The following is a 17,829-nucleotide window of genomic DNA, read 5'->3' as shown; positions in this document are numbered from 1 at the left end:
ATACCAAATTGATAACAACAACAACAAAAAGCAAACCTCAAAAAGTGTTTCATGGTTTGCTCCCAGCCACAACAGCAGGTCTCAGGACTGGTAGGAAAAACAATTCTGCTATTTTCTTTTAGAGATTTTCAACCAGCACTGAAACTAGGACTCAGCCCGTTCCATCTGTCTGGAGCAGGGGTTCTCAACTCAGTCCTCGGAACACACCTAACCAGTAGGGTTTTCAGGATACTCACAATGAATATGCATGAGATAGATTTGCATGCCCTACCTCTACTGTATGCAAATTTATCTCTTGCGCATTCATTGTGAGTATCATGAAAACCAGACTGGCTAGGTGTGTCCCAAGGACTGGATCGAGAACCCCTGATCTGGAGATACAGTAGCTTCTGCAAACATTTACTGACCAGATTCAAACTTGAGGCAAGGTGGAATGTGAGCCTGCAACCTATCGATACAGTAAGAGCAGGGTTATTTTCAATACTGTGAAAGGTGGAAAGCATTGGAAAATCTAGCCATAAGCAGAGTTTTCACTTTCTTTCTTGTCTATTGCTGCTGCTGCTGCTCAATTTGCCAGTCTGCATAGTTACTTTTGTGACATTCTGCTCTGTTGCCATGTACTTACTATTAATCTGTTCCTGGGCCTTTGAAACATCGTTCACCCTCTACTTTGTAATGTATGTGACAACTACCCACCCATAATATATACTGTCTATAAATCAACAATTAATTCTATAACTGTTTGAAACTTCTTGTCACCTTTCTAACCATGGGAACTCCATTCTCACATTTTCCCCTTGAAATGGGCACTGTAATATAACTGAAGTAGTATTTCAAATTGAGCTTAAAATAAAGTAGGCCCAACCTTTAAAAAGATAGGTCTGTATAGTCAAAACATGACCTATGACCCTTTTTTTGTGGCCCATTCAACCCACTGACTCCAAGATCTGTTGACCTACTGCTTGCTCTGCCCCTGTCCCCTTTCCAGAGTAGACACCCCTCTCTCCCTGTCTCCCAGCAAGACAACCCCCCCCTTTTTTTTTGTTGCTGTATCCTAGTATTTTAAAGAATTTCTCTCTAATAATCAGAACTCGGCAATTCAGTGTTTTTCGTATTTGCTTATCTCGTACTACTTTTCATTATACGCAAAATATTTGCTATGATTTACTATGTTAAAACCTATAAAGAACTTTTTCAGCATCTACCTGGCACATATACACAACACACCCATCTCTCTCTCTCAAACCCTCCTCCTCCATAGCTCTCTCTCTGTGATCACCCCCATATACTCTCCAGTGTCACACACTCCCCCAAATCAATCTTGGTGACCACTTCACCCTAACTAAATTCTTCCTTGTATCTCTCCAGCTTTCTCTTTCTTCCCCATCTGCCCATACCTCCCTAGCTTCTCCACCCCAAAACAGAGACACCCAGCACGCTCTCCCTCTCTCTGCATGCAATCCCTACCCATAAGCTGAAAAAAAAGTCAGACGCTGCCTACTGGGTGCATCCTCCTCCTCCTCTGCCACTTTGGCACCCAATAGAAAATCTGAACCATCCAGAGGACAACAAACGATACAGCCTGATGCACAGCCGTTCTTCTCTTCCTCCACTTGTGATCAGCTCTAAGCCAGGGACTGCAGGGGGAGAATCATGCATTGGAGGTGTTGCGGGGGGAGGGGGGGGGGGCTGGAAGAGAAGAACAAGCCAGCGAGAATACCATCACTGCTTCCTTGTATCCGTGCAGAATTCAGCTCAAATTCTACAATGCGCAGTAGTATAGAATTCCCCCGGGAGTAATGTGACAGGGAAGTGTATAAACACCATTCACTAAAGATGGTGAAATAAAGAAGGCTGGTTATTACTCATTTAGAAGCAGCAGTAGTTCTATTTATATCACTGATATATCTCCATTTTGAATCGGTATACTTATTTACTAGCCGTTAAGCCCGTTAAAACGGGCGAAATTTCCAGCTACCCTCCTCGCCGCCGCTCCCTCCCCCATCCGTGCCGGGCCCCCTGCACTGACCTGACAGCGCCTCTCACCTCCGTGTGAAAACGCCGCAGGCAGCAGCAGATCACTCACGGAGGTGAGAGGCGCTGTCAGGTCAGTGCAGGGGGCCCGATACGGAGGAGTGTGGGAGCGGCGGCGGGGGGGAGGGTGGAGGTTGGTGTGTGCGATGTTCATTTCCAGGCGGCAGCGTCAGACAGTGACTCCGACTCCGTTTCCATCTCTGTTCTGCCCTCTGACATCATCACGTCTTGATGCGAGGGCGGGACAGAGAGGGAAGTCTCTACTACGCATTTGCAGGTGAGTCGGTCACTTGCCGTTTATATGTTTGATTTATTGCATTTGTATCCCACATTATCCCACCTTTTTGCAGGCTCAATGTGGCTTACAATGTATCGTATTTGGTGGTAATGGATTAGAACATAATCACTTATTGTTTCATAGAGATTTTGAGTAACATGGTAGAAGTTTTAAACAAGCAGAGATTATAAAATAATTACATATTGTTACATAGAGAATTTAAGTAACATAGTAGAAGTTTATATCAGTAACACGGGCCAGGATGCTTCATATTATAACCATTAGTCAAGGGTATAAATTAGATCAGGGTTTTCTAGCCCTACACTGCAGCACACCTAACCAGCTGGGTTTTCACGATCTCCATAATGAAAGTTCATGAGATATAACTGCATAGTTTGCAGCTCAGCATATGTCCTTGGTCTTTCCTACCAGTCCTTGAGGCTACCTTGAGGTTTTAAGGACACCCTTACCAAAATATGCACAACAGAGATTCAAACACAATGGGGTAGTAGGAATGCAAATCTTTTTCATGAGAACCTGACCTCTTGGGTAGGCCTGGAAGACTGAAAGTGAAGGCCAAGGGCATATGTAAGTCTATCTCATCATATTCATTGTGAATATCGTGAACACCTGACAGGTTAGGTATGCTTGTAAAACAGGGTTAGGGATTACTGAACTAGATCCATGCATTTCACTCTTCATTTCTCCTTCTTAAAATCAGGGGCGTAGCTACCGGTGGGCTCAGGCCCACCCAGTCTCAGCGCTCGGAAAATCGGGCATCGGGACTTGCTCTGGTACGCAGTGGCGTACCAAAGGCGGGGCGGTAGGGGCTGTCCACTCCGGGTGTCAGTGGGTGGGGGGGGGGGGTGATCTGCTCCTGCTGCTCCCACCCCAAAGGCCGCTGGCGCTGCAGTCCCCACCTGCTTACCAGCTCCGTCGACAGACAACAGCCCTCTTCTCCTGCCACCACCCTGCCTTAAAAAAAAAAAATCTGTGAAGCGGCGTCGCAGGCAGCGCCTCACGTCTGCCCTGCGTGTAAAAGAAGCAAACCGCCTCATCATCGTCGTCGGGCCTTCCCTCACTGTGTCCCGCCCTCCTCTGAGGTAACTTCCTATTTCTGCGAAGGCGGGACACAATGAGGGTAGGCCCAACAACGACGAGGCGATTTGCTTGTTTTATACGCAGGGCAGACGCGAGGCGCTGCCTGCGACGCCACTTCACAGATGTTTTTTTTAAGGCAGGGTGGTGGCAGAAGAGGGCTGTCGTCTGTCGATGGAGCTGGTAGACAGGTTGGGTCGGGGGGGGGGGGCTCAGATGGGAGAAGGGGAGGGGAGTGCTCAGATGGGAGAAGGGGTCTGGAACTGGGGTCTGAGAAGGGGCCATGAGGGAAAATGGGGGCCATGCCTGGGGCTGGTGGGAGAATGGGTCTAGGGCTCAAAAGGGCAGTCCTAATGCAAGGCATGTGGATGAAGGGGGCTGGAACTGGGGGCTGAAAAGGAGGGTAGGTGGGATAAGGGGGCTAGTACTGGAACTGGGGGCTGAAAAGGGGCAAGGGCTGAAACTGTGGGGACTGGGGGCTGAGTGGCCTAGTGGTTAGGGTGGTGGTCTTTGGTCCTGGGGAACTGAGGAACTGAGTTTGATTCCCACTTCAGGCACAGGCAGCTCCTTGTGACTCTAGGCAAGTCACTTAACCCTCCGTTGCCCCATGTAAGCCGCATTGAGCCTGCCATGAGTGGGAAAGCGCGGGGTACAAATGTAACAAAACAAAACGAAAAGGGTACAGGGAGAAGTGGCTGAGGCTGAAGCTCGGGACTGGTGAGAGAAAAGGGCTGGGGTTGAAACTGGGGGCTGAAAAGGGGACAGGGAGAAGTGGTTGGGGGCTGAAGCTCAGGACTGGTGGGAGAAAAGGGCTGGGGCTGAAACTGCGGACTGGTGGGATAGTGGAGCTGAAACTGGGGACTGAAAAGGGGGGTAGGTGGAAGATGTGGGCAGGTGGGATAAGGGGGCTGAAAAAAAGGGGCAGAGAGGGGACAGATCCTGGATGGAAGGGGGAACGAGAGGGAGGGCAGACCCTGGATGGATGGGAGGGCAAATGGTGGACTGAAGGGGCAGAGAGAAAGGGCAGACAGTGGATGGAAGGGATAGAAAGGGCAGACAGTGAATGGAAGGGGGAGAGAGAGAGGGCAGACAGTGGATGGAAGGGGCAGAGATAAGAGGGCAGATGTGCATGGAAGGGGCAGAGCTAGAGGGCAGATGTGCATGGAAAGGGCAGAGCTAGAGGGCAGATGTGCAAGGAAGGGGCAGAGAGAGAGAGCAGACAGTGGATGGAGGGGACAGCAGAGAGGGCAGACACTGGATGGCAGAGAAAGAACGAAGACAGATTCTGGATGGAAGGAAGACAGTGAAAAGAAGATGAGGAAAGCAGAAACAAGAGACAACAAACTGTAAATAAAATATATATTTTTATTTTTTTGCTTTAGGATAAAGTAGTAGCTGTGTTAACAAATGTTTATAATAGAACATGTAAATAAGGTAATCTTTTTATTGGACTAATTTTAATACATTTTGGCTAACTTTCGGAAAACAAAACCCCCTTCCTCAGGTCAGGATAGGATACTGTAACAGCACTATATTGTATTGACCTGCGGAAGAAGGTTTTGGCCTGACAGTTAAATGTATTAGTCCAATAAAATGGTATTTTATTTTCTATATTTGTTTTATTTCTATTTGTTAATTTGTAAAGTGGTGATTGGTATTTGTTAGTTTTTTCAAATTTACATCTGCTGTCTTTATATTTTGCACAGTACTAGGAGACATTTTCTGTTTCTGTGGTGTTGCATTGTATGCAGAGTCTGGCATCTTGGGGGTTCAGTTTAATTTTTGTCTAAATAGAAAGTTTATGATTACTTATTCTATAGTGGATTAGGGTGTATCTGTGTTTGTGAAAAAGACATGGCTTTCAGTTGGCATTGACTGTGCAGGTTCGACGATCTGTACTATTCTGTCTGGTTTTGTTTTACAATAGGTGAATTGGGGGCTCATTTTCAAAGCACTCTGACTTACAAAGTTCCATAGTAACCTATGGAACTTTGTAAGTGTAAGTGCTTTGAAAATACACCTCTTGATGTTCTAGTGCTCACTGTAGTGTTTAAGATGCTTTCCTTTTCCTTGTGTGACTCGTAGAAATGACTACTTATGGTAGGGTAGAATTGCTCTATAGGTCCTGAGTGTTTTGTATTCTCGGTATGCCTAGTACTGGATTTTGGATGGGGTGTATTAAAAAATGACCAGCCCCAGGTGTCACCTACCCTAGGTACGCCACTGCTGGTATGCATCTGTATTTACCTCTGTTATCAAGGCTGCTGCTACTGCATGCTGGTAGCTGTAGCCTGCACACACAGCGCGCCAGTGTCTCCCCTCGTGGCCCATACACATAGCGCCTATCTCCCCCTGCAGCCCGCACACATAGCACCACTCTTTCCCCGCAGTCCGTGTACAGCCCTCATCTCTCCCTGCGGCTCACGTACACAGCGCCAGTCTCCCCTCACGGCCTGTGCACACTGGTCTGCCACAGCTCAGGTCTCCCCCGTACCAGGAAGACACAGTGTGTGAGTACCGAGCAATGTGCTCCTAGAAACTGGACTCCTACGTGCAGAATCATCGGGAGCAGTAGACTTCTATAGGAAGCTCAAGGCCAGGTAACAAGAAAAAAAAAGAGTTTTTTTTAAACATATGTATTGCTGGTGGGCTACTGGGTGGGGGTCGGCTCTGCACTACCCAGATTTTTAAAAAAGTGTTTAAATATAAAACTTTTTGAACCTGGGCATTGTAGAGCTCACTCCCACCCAGAAATCCACCAACATTAAATATAAATGCTGGTGGGTTTCTTTCTGGATGATGCAGGTGGATTCTGTAGTACCAAGGATGTGTGCATCAGGATGGGGAAGGGTAGAGAGATTTGGAAGGGCAGGAGAGATGCCAGATTATGGGGGATGGGTAGGGGGAAGGGCTTGGCTGACACTAGGCTACTGGGAGAAGTGAGGGGATAGGGAAGGGTAGGGCAGATTCCTGATTGGGGGAGGGGGTAAAAAAAGGAAGGTATGACTGATGCTGGGCTACAAGGAGAGATGGGAGGGTAGGAAGGGAAGGGTATGGCTGATACTGGGCTACAAGGATGGATGGTGGGTAGGGCTGATGGTGGGCTACAAGGATGAAGTGATGGGGAAGGGAAAGGTATGGCTTATGCTGGGCTAAAGACAAATTCAGATTTTTGGTCCTTTATTCTGCAATTAATGATGGTTGATCTGTGTTCTGTATGTGACCAAGGTAAGAGATTCTGCTGGCATGTGGTGTTTGTGGGGATCTATATCAGTCTGGCTTTTCCAATGGGACACGTATTGCTATTGCCTTTTTCAAGGTGCTGTTATTGGTATTTGAGTGTTCAGAACTGGTGGTTTTAAGGTTTGCAACATAGGTTCCGAATATGTACTGTATGTGGTTTATGTTGCTGTAGGACAGCTGTTGGGCAGACTGTTTATTACAAATAATTTAGGATACCAAAAAAAACTACTCACTCCTATATATACATAGTGCCCACCCAAATTGTCAGGTCTGGCTACGCCACTGCTTAAAATATAAATAAAAGGAACCCAAACTTTCAGAAAAGCATCACATTTCCCTCCTTTTTTGTACAACATCCTCTCTTAAGCTTTGGTTATCCATTCCTTGTAACCTGGAATTGTAGATTTCCCAGTTCTTGGCCAGCACAAATTTGGCCCTTCATGATTGTTGTATAAGCTATGTATGACCACTTAGACTCCAGGTCTCCTCCAACGGCTCCAACAGACAGCTATTGGGGTCTAGTCTAAAGGAAATTCTACATCCTTTTCAGTTTCCATTTTAACTACCTCCCTAAGCCCCCCTGATTACTAAGCCACGCTAATGGCTGCCATGAGTTAATGATGACACAGACCATTCACTTTGAATGAGCTGTGTCGGTATTGCCGCGTGCCTTAGTAAACGGGGGGGGGGGGGGGGGGGGTTAAATCTTTCAACATGTTCACAATCCCGCTGCATATAGGTAAAAAATCCTATTCAATTCACATCCTCTCCAACTAAGTAATGAGATACCCTTGTTCAACTGAGACAAGCTCAGAGGGGTTATAAGGAAAATGTAACATATCCAAGAGATGACAAGCACAGGAATGTAAAATTTCAAAATGGTAATAACAAGAAAGAAAGGTGAAAAAATACCAGAGAATGTGGCAAAAGCAGTTAGGTTAGCAGGGTTTAAAAAAAAGGTTTGGATAGCTTCCTAAAAGAAAAGAGTCCATAAGCCATTATTAAAATGGACTTGGGAAAATCCACTGCTTAATACACCCAGTCATTGGGTGAAAAATCAAATAATCTTTATCATGTGTTATATATGAGACTACTCCACTCTCAATAAGCTGAAGAAGTAATACACTTGTATTCATGTGTGTTTAAATATTTTGTTATATTTCTGGGATAAGCAGCATAAAATGCATTGTACTGTTTTGGGATCTTGCCAGGTACTTGTGACCTGGATTTGCCACTGTTGGAAACAGGATACTGGGCTTGATGGACCTTCGGTCTATCCCAGTACGGCAACACTTATGTATTTATATAACACTAATTTACATTATGTTGCTGTTACTACCTTCCTGGTTCACAGAAATTCTAGCTAACCAGCCTATGTACAGAGGTACCTGTCATGGTTTTCCCAAATGATTGGTGGGGGGAGGGAATATATATATATATATATATATATATAGGTGACTCACTGCTGATATACCCTGTGCCAGTCAGGATAACAACTTCCTCCTTCCATAGCTCAGTGACAGCTTCACCCCATCCTGCTAACTTCTCTCTCTGTTGCTCTTCTTTCTTGCTTCTCTTGCCATTGTGCTCATTAAAAATTACATTTCCATTTTTATTTTGTTCACGGTTGTGCCCCATCTGTCCTTCTTCTGCTCTGCATGCCACCTCCCAGTCCACAGAGCCCTGAACTCAATCTCACCCCCTGTGTATGGCTCTGAAACAGCAATGCAGGTCAGTCACAGCATATACTGAGATACCAGAACTGTATTTATTTAGATTTATTCATTCTAGTGGTGCTTTATCAGCTACCCAGAAATAGGAACCAAACCGTGGCAGTGATTCATGATTCAAATCATGGGGTGTGACACATCTCTTCCAGATCAATGTCCTATTGTGGATTAAAAACTGGTTAAAAGGGAAAAAAAAAGATCGTAGGGTTAAATTGTCAGTATTCCCAATGGAGAAAGGTAGATAGTGGGGTTCCCCAGGGGTCTGTGCTGGGACCACTGCTTTTTAACATATTTATAAATGATCTAAAGATGGGAATAACTAGTGAGGTGATTAAATTTGCTGACGACACAAACTTGTTACATCGCAAGAGGATTGTGAAAAATTACTAGAGAACTTTACGAGACTGGAAGACTAGGCATCCAAATGGCAGATGACTTTTAATGTAAGTGCAAAGTGATGCATGTGGGAAAGAGGAACGCAAACTATATCTAGGTAATGCAAGGTCCCACATTAGGAGTCACTACCCAGGAAAAGGATCTGGGTATCATTGTTGATGACACGTTGAAAACCTCTGCTCAAATGTGCAGCGGCAGCTAAAAAAGCAAATAGAATGTTAGGAATTATTAGAAAAGGAATGGAAAAGAAACATGAGGACGTAATAATGCCTTTGTGTCGCTCCATGGTGCGACCGCACCTCGAATACTGTGTGCAATACTGGTCACCGCATCTCAAAAAAGATATAGTGGAATTAGAAAAAGGTGCAGAGAAGAGGGGACAAAAATGATAAAGAGGATGGGACGACTTCCCTATAAGGAAAGGCTAAAGCCACTAGAGCTTTTCAGCTTGGAGAAGAGATGACTGAGGGGAGATGAGATAGAGGTTTATAAAATACTGAGTGGAGTGGAACAGGTAGATGTGAATTGCTTATTTACTCTCTCCAAAAATACTAGGTCCTAGGGGGCACACAAAGAAGCTACTAAGTAGTAAATTTAAAACAAATCAGTGAAAATATTTCTTCACTCAACGAGTAATTAAACTTGAATTCGTTGTGTGGTAAAAGTAGTTAGCTTAGCAGGGTTTAAAAAAGGTTTGGATAATTTCCAAGTCCATAAGCCATTATTAAGATAGACTTAGGAAAATCCACTACATATTCTAGGATAAGCAGCATAAAATGTTTTGCTGTTCTGGGATCTTGCCAGGTACTTGTGACCTGGATTGGCCACTGTTGGAAACAGGCTTCTGGGTTTGATGGACCTTTGGTCTGTCCCAGTATGGCAATACTTATATTCTTATGTTATCATTTCTAGACCAAATTAATCAAATCCCATTTCATCCCCAACTCAGTATGAATGGAAAACATAAAAGTAAACAGGGTCCGCCACCTGCAGGATGATTCTTTTGCTTGCTACTGCCTTACCCAGTCATCTTTTGTTGGATAGAGGTTGGCTATCTGACAGAAATCCAAGAGCTTTATTATTTGCTGAGTGAAAAAAAATATTTCCTTCTGTTCATTTTTTAAATATTACCTTGTAACTTCCTTGAGTGCCCCTAGTCTTTGTAGTTTTTGAAAGAGGTAAAAAAAAATCAATTTACGGTTTCCCATTCTGCACCACTCAATATTTTGTAGACCTCTATCATATCCCCCCCCCCCCCCAGCTGTCTCTTTTCCAAACTGAAGAGTCTTTGGGCTCTGTTTGCTAAGGTGCGCTAGCATTTTTAGCACGTGCACAAAATTAGCTCATGCTGTGTAGGCGCCCATAGAAATATTGTGGGCGCCTACACAGCGCTCGCTAAAAGCACTAACGCGCCTCTAGTGTGGCTTAGTAATCGGGGCACTTAATCTCTTAAACCTTTCCTCATATAAGAGGAGTTCCATCCCCTTAATCATTTTGGTTGCCCTTCTAAGAACCTTTTCTAATTCTGCTATATCCTCTATATAAGATAAGTCGACCAGAATTGCATACGATACTCAAGGTGTGGTTGTACCATGGAGCGATACAGAGGCATTATAGTATTCTTGGTCTTATTTACCATCCTTTTCCTAATAACTCCTAGCATCCTTTTTGCTTTTTCGGCTGCCGCTACACACCAAGCAGAAGATTTCAGCGTATTGTCCACGATGATATCTAGATCTTTTCCTTGGGTGACTCCTAGAGTGGAACTTAGCATTAATAACTATGATTTGGATTATTATTCTTCCCAATGTGCATCATTTTGCACTTGTCCACATTAAATCTTATCTGCCATTTGGATGACCAGTCTTCCAACTTCCTAAGGTCTTCCTGCAATTTTTCACAATCCGTATGCATTTTAGTAACTATGAATAGTTTTAGATCTGCAAATCTAATCACCTCACTTGTCATTCCCATTCCAGATCATTAATAAATATATTAAATAGCACCAGTCCCAGTACAGATCCCTTGGCACTCCACTATTCACCCTCCTCCACCGGGAGAATTGTCCATTTAACCCTACCCTCTATTTTCTATCCATCAACCAATTCCTAATCCACACCAGAGCATTGTCTCCTATCCCATGGGATTTTTAATGTTCTCAGGAGTCTCTCATGAGGGACTTTGTCAAATGCATTCTGAAAATTTGGATACACTACATCAACTGGCTCACCTTATCCACATTTTTATTCACGCCTTCAAAGAAATGAAGCAAATTGGTGAGGTAAGACTTCTCTTGGCTGAATTCAAGTGGACTCTGTCCAATTAAACAATGTTTGTCTATGTGTTCAATGGTTTTATTCTTTATAATAGTTTCCACTATTTTGCCCAGCACTGTCATCAGTAAGAACTTGCACATACAGGCAGTTCGAACACAAAATTTACGGAAAATTCAGTCTCAGATCCATACTAAAATGTTTCTCTTTGTCATTAGCATTTACTGAAGCAGCAGACAGGCCTGGCTTTATGAACCAGTAAAAATATGGGGGCAACACAAGGCAAAGGAAAAGATTTGCTACTTTGTGCCCTGCTGCTCCCAGAGATTACAGGAAATTCACAATTCACTGCCAGCATCCCTCGATGGGGGAGGGGGGTGTTCAGGAGAAGTCCATGGCCCTTTGGCACCAGCTTCAGAGGTGATTGAGGAGGAGCTAGATGGCAAGAAAACAAAAAACAAAAGCACAGGGCCTTTGTGGTGCGATGTGTGTTGAGGGGACTGCAAATGTAAACAATTGTGTGTCCCCCTTGGAGATCCATGGTACAAATGTAAACAATGGTCCTCCTCCCCTTGGAGACCCATGGTACAAATGTAAACAATGGTCCTCATCCCCCTTGGAGACCCATGGTACAAATGTAAACAATGGTCCTCATCCCCCTTGGAGACCCATGGTACAAATGTAAACAATGGTCCTCATCCCCCTTGGAGACCCATGGTACAAATGTAAACAATGGTCCTCCTCCCCTTGGAGACCCATGGTACAAATGTAAACAATGGTCCTCATCCTCCTTGGAGACCCATGGTACAAATGTAAACAATGGTCCTCATCCCCCTTGGAGACCCATGGTACAAATGTAAACAATGGTCCTCCTCCCCTTGGAGACCCATGGTACAAATGTAAACAATGGTCCTCATCCCCCTTGGAGACCCATGGTACAAATGTAAACAATGGTCCTCATCCCCCTTGGAGACCCATGGTACAAATGTAAACAATGGTCCTCATCCCCCTTGGAGACCCATGGTACAAATGTAAACAATGGTCCTCCTCCCCTTGGAGACCCATGGTACAAATGTAAACAATGGTCCTCATCCTCCTTGGAGACCCATGGTACAAATGTAAACAATGGTCCTCATCCCCCTTGGAGACCCATGGTACAAATGTAAACAATGGTCCTCCTCCCCTTGGAGACCCATGGTACAAATGTAAACAATGGTCCTCATCCTCCTTGGAGACCCATGGTACAAATGTAAACAATGGTCCTCGTCCCCCTTGGAGACCCATGGTACAAATGTAAACAATGGTCCTCCTCCCCTTGGAGACCCCTGGTACAAATGTAAACAATGGTCCTCGTCCCCCTTGGAGACCCATGGTACAAATGTAAACAATGGTCCTCGTCCTCTTGGAGACCCATGGTACAAATGTAAACAATGGTCCTCCTCCCCTTGGAGACCCATGGTACAAATGTAAACAATGGTCCCCCCCCTTGGAGACCCATGGTACGACACCATCTAAGTGTGGCCAACAGGATTTGGGGGGGGGGGTTACAAAAAAAACTACAGAGCGCTGCTGTCCCCTGATGCTGCTTATCCAGGAGGAGAGCTGCTGACCCACGTGAAGTCTGCAGAAGATGAAGAGAAAAGAGATTATCCCCTGCCCAGTATCCTGGGGCAGTCCACAAGGCCGAAGTAAGACATAAACTGCTCCCACAAGCAAGGGCACAGGTGGAGAAAAATGGAATTGGGTATATGTCTGGAAGACAGGGGCAGAGGTCAACGCTCGCATTTGAGCACTGGATGTAGGAGGAAGAGCATTTGAGCACTGGATGTAGGAGGAAGAAAGGAGAGAGACTGAAACTGGAGGTACACGGGGATTGGCTAATATGCGAGGTTAATTGAGGAGGCTAATATTCTGAGTACGTGGGGGGCAGGGGTAACTCACATGACAGGTACACAACGCAGGGCAAAAGGGGAAACTGGATTCAGAGACAGATATGATGCGATCAGGCCACAGATTATGAAACTGGGAGTATGTATCCATTTGGGGAAGAACATGGAATCAGAGTTACTTCAGACAGGAGGGGATACTGGCATCAGAGGAAAGCAACAGGGGGAACAAGTGAGGAATGAGACTAAAGGTTATAGGACAGCACACATGAAGTTGGGATGGGAATTGGCACAGTACTGACAGCCCCTAGGGCTGTGAAAAGCTGAAATCCATCATCAGTGGCGCCATGTGATAATGAAACAAGAAATTCTTCCCTGAACTACAGGAGCCAACTTTCCTGACCCGAACAATATGCATAAATCAGCAAACACTCCCGTCAAAGAGTTCCCTCTAAACTTCATATGAAGAAGGTCCAAACGAAAAAGTACGAGTCACCTCTCTGATAATCAGCCGGTGCCACCTGACTACCCTACTGTTTACCTGTCAACAAAAGTTCCATTTTAAGCCACTTTCTTGTACGATCTCACTCTACAAAACCAACGAAAGTCAGTATTACCGTTATTATAGTGTGCACCTCCTCCTAAGCCGTTCTTTTTTTTTTTTGTGCGTCTGTCTGTGTGCAGTATACCACCACCCACCTTCAGCCCAAAATCAGCAGCCCGAATCTCGAGTGAGGAAGTAAACGCAGTAGCGGCTGCTCGATGCACTAGATCAGTACAAGATATTATAGAAAAGCAGCGTCCCAAATGAATCTAGGGCTTACAACCGTTCAGTACTAACCAGCAGGCCGCAGGGTGCCACTTACCGCGGGGCAGGAGCAGCTCGCGCTCACAGCCGCATGTCCCTCCCTCGCGGCTGCCGGGTCCGAGGTTCGCGGCGCTACCACTCTGAATGGGGGAGGGGAGGGATAGGAGCACCGACACCGCCAGCCCAGCACTTGCTCTTTTGCAAGTGCCTTTTAGCAGGGCGAACCCTCCCGCCGTTCAAGCTGCACGATCTCAGATCATCTCACTTCCTGCCTGGAAATTCCCACTGACGTCAAGCGAGGGAGGAAGAAAGAAATCTCTCTCGGTGTCGGGGCTCAAAAAAAACAACCAACAACTAGGAGGAAGTCCCAGCGCCCCGTTTCTGTCCCCCTTACCGTGCAGGCTCCGTTACTTACATACAAAAGACCCCTAGTCTAAAGAGTTATGGGTGCATAGACTGTGGTTTTCATGCCTTTTTTTGTTTTGTTTATAAGCGGAGTGTGTGCTACAAAGGTGCAGTTATGTTCAGTAGAAATTTCTGTCTTCATTTTATAAAATACCACCACCCCCGGATATTAGTGAGGGTCCATTAAGGCGTTCCTAGTCCTGGAATTCAGCGGGCCTTGGCTTGGTAGAAAGTAAGACAGGTTTGCCTGGGCACGGATGACCCTAGTAGGGACTTTTTTTCGCCAGTCCTGACTCCTGGGTTCCTGCAGCAGCATTGAGTTCAATGGATATTAATGTAATCCCGTTGGAGAGTGAGTGGGAGGTCCCTGGGTGGGAAGACCGGCCCAAGGGGAGTAGTTTGAACTAAAATGCAGAAAAATAGTGAAGATTGACTGGGGGGGAGGATTGGAAAGATATAAAGAGGAGTGTTTGACATTTTAGGGGGGGGGGGTCTTTGGTTGTCTGATGGTCCTCTGTCACTGACCTGGAGGAGTAAAGGGAAATCCCATTTAGGAGAGGTGTTCACCACTGGCTGTAAAGGGGAGTTGTAACCAGGGGCGTAGCTAGCTAGACAGCAGATTTTGGGTGGGCACCAAGTGTTCTACCCCCTTCACCACCAACTTAAAAATATATCTCAGCTGGCAGAAAAACACTGCTCTCCACCTTGGCAGCCTGCAGCAGGCATGCGCTGAAAACTGAAGTGGAGAGCAATGTTTTCAGCATCATCAGGGGGAGGTCTTCAACTGGCAGAGCTTGGGATCCCCACCAGCTACCAGCTGCTGTTAGGTGGGCCTGAGTCCTAAGTGGGTGGGCCCTGGCCCACCCAGGCCCACCTGTGAGTACGCCACTGGTTGTAACTCAGCAAAGTGACAACTGTGAAATAGGAGAGCTATGTGGGCAGAGGAGAGACCCAGCCCAGGAGTGTGGGATCGGAGCCAGAGGGTGCCCATTCCAAGACCAGGGTGGACCAAAGCAAAGGTCACCTTGGAGGGAGGTCAAAAGAACATGAGTAGCCATACTGGTCAGACAAAAGGTCCAGCTAGCCCAGTATCCTGTTTGCAAACAGTGGCCAAGCCAGGTCACAAGTACCTGGCAGAAACCCAAATAGAAGCAACATTCCATGCTACCAATCGTGAGGCAAGCAGTTGCTTCCCTATGTCTGTCTCAATAGCAAACTATGGACTTTTCCTCCAGGAACTTGTCCAAACCTTTTTAAACCCCAGATATGCTAACCGCTGTTACCACATTCTCCAGCAGGTGCTCTGGACCTGAGAGTATGAGAGGAGCACAGCCTTTGGGACACTATTCTCTGGGACAGGCACGGACAGGAGTCTGTAAAAAGTGTATATAGTCCTGATGAAAAGTACCTGTAAATATAGTCACGGAAGGAGAATACAGGAGCTCCCCTGTGGAATACCAGAAGGATTGTATTAAAAGACTTGCTTTTAACGTTGGAGCAGTGGCGTACCAAGGTGGGGGTGGTCCGCCCCGGGTGCATGCCGCTGGGGGGGTGCCGCGTGCCTGTTGGCCAAGTCCGCTCGTTCCCTCCCTGCTGCTCCCTCTGCGTGGAACAGGTTACTACCTGTTCCGGGGCAGAGGGAGCAGTAGGGAACGAGCGGACTCGGAGCCGACAGGCACGCGGCACCCCCCCCCCCAGCAGGTAAAAATGCACCCGGGGAGGTCACACTGCACCCGGGGGGGGGGGGGTGTAATTTCACCAGGGGGGGTCATGCTGCACCCGGGGGGGGGGGCGCATCGGTGATCCGCCCTGGGTGTCAGCCAGCCTAGGAACGCCACTGCGTTGGAGAGCTGAAATGGATTGATGTTCCTGCTATTGCAGAGTTGAAAAATAATTTGAATTTGCATGAGCTTCCAACTCCAGTGTGTTCATTGGACTTGAGAGAATACATAGTTTGCCAAGCAGAAGCCTAGCCAGGTTGAGGGTGCAGGGCAGCAGAGAGTGGAGTGCCGCTGGCATATATTTTAAACATGACAGAATGCGTGAAAAATATGTGCCGGCGCTGTCGGAAGTCTGGTGGGGTAGCCACTCCCCCAGCGACTCACCTAGCTACGCCTCTACTCTCATGCCGCCTAATCTAACAGCCTGCTTTGTTTTCCACAGTTCACATTGGAACTTGTTTTTGGGTATCCTGGGGGAGAAGAGGGTAATCCCACCCGCTAATGCTTCTTTCCTCAGGTGGAGGCACTGAGCGCCAATCAAGTAAGGGATCAACGGAGACTGCTTTCGGGAGGCTCCAACCGGGTCAGACCCTGAATTCAGGAGCGCCCAGGTCAGGGGCATTACATAAAATTCTGGAGGCACCGCTGGGATCCAGAGGAGGTTTTTTTTTCGTAAGAAAATACTGTTATTTTAAACTGTGGAAAGGACTGGCAATGAGGAAGCGAACTAGATTTTGTGGGACTGTTGAAACCAGCCCAGCAAAAACTCAAAGTTCCTGCCCTGTAAAAACTCGAGCTGACGGACATAGTGAAGTGCGCCAAGACTGTGAGTACCTGGGACAGGGTGGGGAGAGATCTGCAAAGTGATCATGGGCATGGTAGAGGTGACTGAGGAGATGGGGAGGAAACCGGAAGACTTGGCCCAAACAGTGGAAAGGAATACAACACCCAAAGGAAGGAGTTGTATACACAAAATTAGACCTTCTGGTTAAGTGGCTATGGTGATGGGAGAGGGGCCTACTAAAACCACCGTAGAAAGTGAGGAAAACACCAGACCCTGTTGAATATTTTGAGACAACATCTGGACCTTTTAAGTACCAGTTCGATGCTCTGTGGGAAGTTGAGCAGAGTAGTCCTGGAGTGGAATCGAACCTGTATCCCTGCAGGCCACAAGAGGAGAATCTGAGGGGCTAGAAGTAATACAGGTCCCCAGCGAAGTTACACATGGCCCAAGGACATTGCTTTCAGAGGCAGAGGTCATAGAGGCAGCCCTGGAGAATACTGTGACTCCAGTCGTGGAGGGCCTGAGCCGAGAGAATGTCATTGAGATTGAGAGGTGCAAGGAGGAAATAGTTGAGGTTTTGACCATACAGATGAGTGGAGGAGGAGGAGGATCCAAGGGAGTGGAAGAGACACAGATCCCTGGTGAGAACGCAAGTAGATTCAAGGTGCTGCTCACGAGGGAAGAGACCATGATAACAGAATTGGATGGTGCAGAAAGGGAACTCATAAGTACATAAGTAATGACACACTGGGAAAAGACGAAGGGTTCGTCGAGCCCCGCATCCTGTCCACGACAGCGGCCAATCCAGGCCAAGGGCACCTGGCAAGCTTCCCAAACGTACAAACATTCTATACATGTTATTCCCGGAATTGTGGATTTTTCCCAAGTCCATTTAGTTGCGGTTTATGGGCTTGTCCTTTAGGAAACCGTCTAACCCCTTTTTAAACTCTGCCAAGCTAACCGCCTTCACCACGTTCTCCAGCAACGAATTCCAGAGCTTAATTACGTGTTGGGTGAAGAAAACATTTCTCTGATTTGTTTTAAATTTACTACACTGTAGTTTCATTGCATGCCCCCTAGTCCTAGTATTTTTGGAAAGCGTGAACAGACGCTTCACATCCACCTGTTCCACTCCACTCATTATTTTATATACCTCTATCATGTCTCCCCTCAG

At 46.5% G+C, this 17,829-nt stretch overlaps 1 protein-coding gene across 2 annotated transcripts in view; it reads right to left on the bottom strand.

Annotated features, from left to right (window-relative positions):
* The window catches only part of NFKB1 (nuclear factor kappa B subunit 1), a 205,836-nt gene extending 191,851 nt beyond the window's left edge, over nt 1–13,985 (bottom strand). For both annotated transcript variants that reach the window (XM_030190754.1, XM_030190755.1), the window contains exon 1: nt 13,804–13,985. The gene's annotated coding sequence lies outside the window, so the exon portion shown is untranslated. The remainder of the gene's footprint in view (nt 1–13,803) is intronic.
* Between the last annotated feature and the right edge of the window lie 3,844 nt (nt 13,986–17,829).

The sequence above is a fragment of the Microcaecilia unicolor genome, chromosome 2 (genome assembly GCF_901765095.1).
Source record: "Microcaecilia unicolor chromosome 2, aMicUni1.1, whole genome shotgun sequence".
Lineage (NCBI taxonomy): Eukaryota > Metazoa > Chordata > Amphibia > Gymnophiona > Siphonopidae > Microcaecilia > Microcaecilia unicolor.
This window is presented reverse-complemented; position numbering and strand designations above follow the sequence as displayed.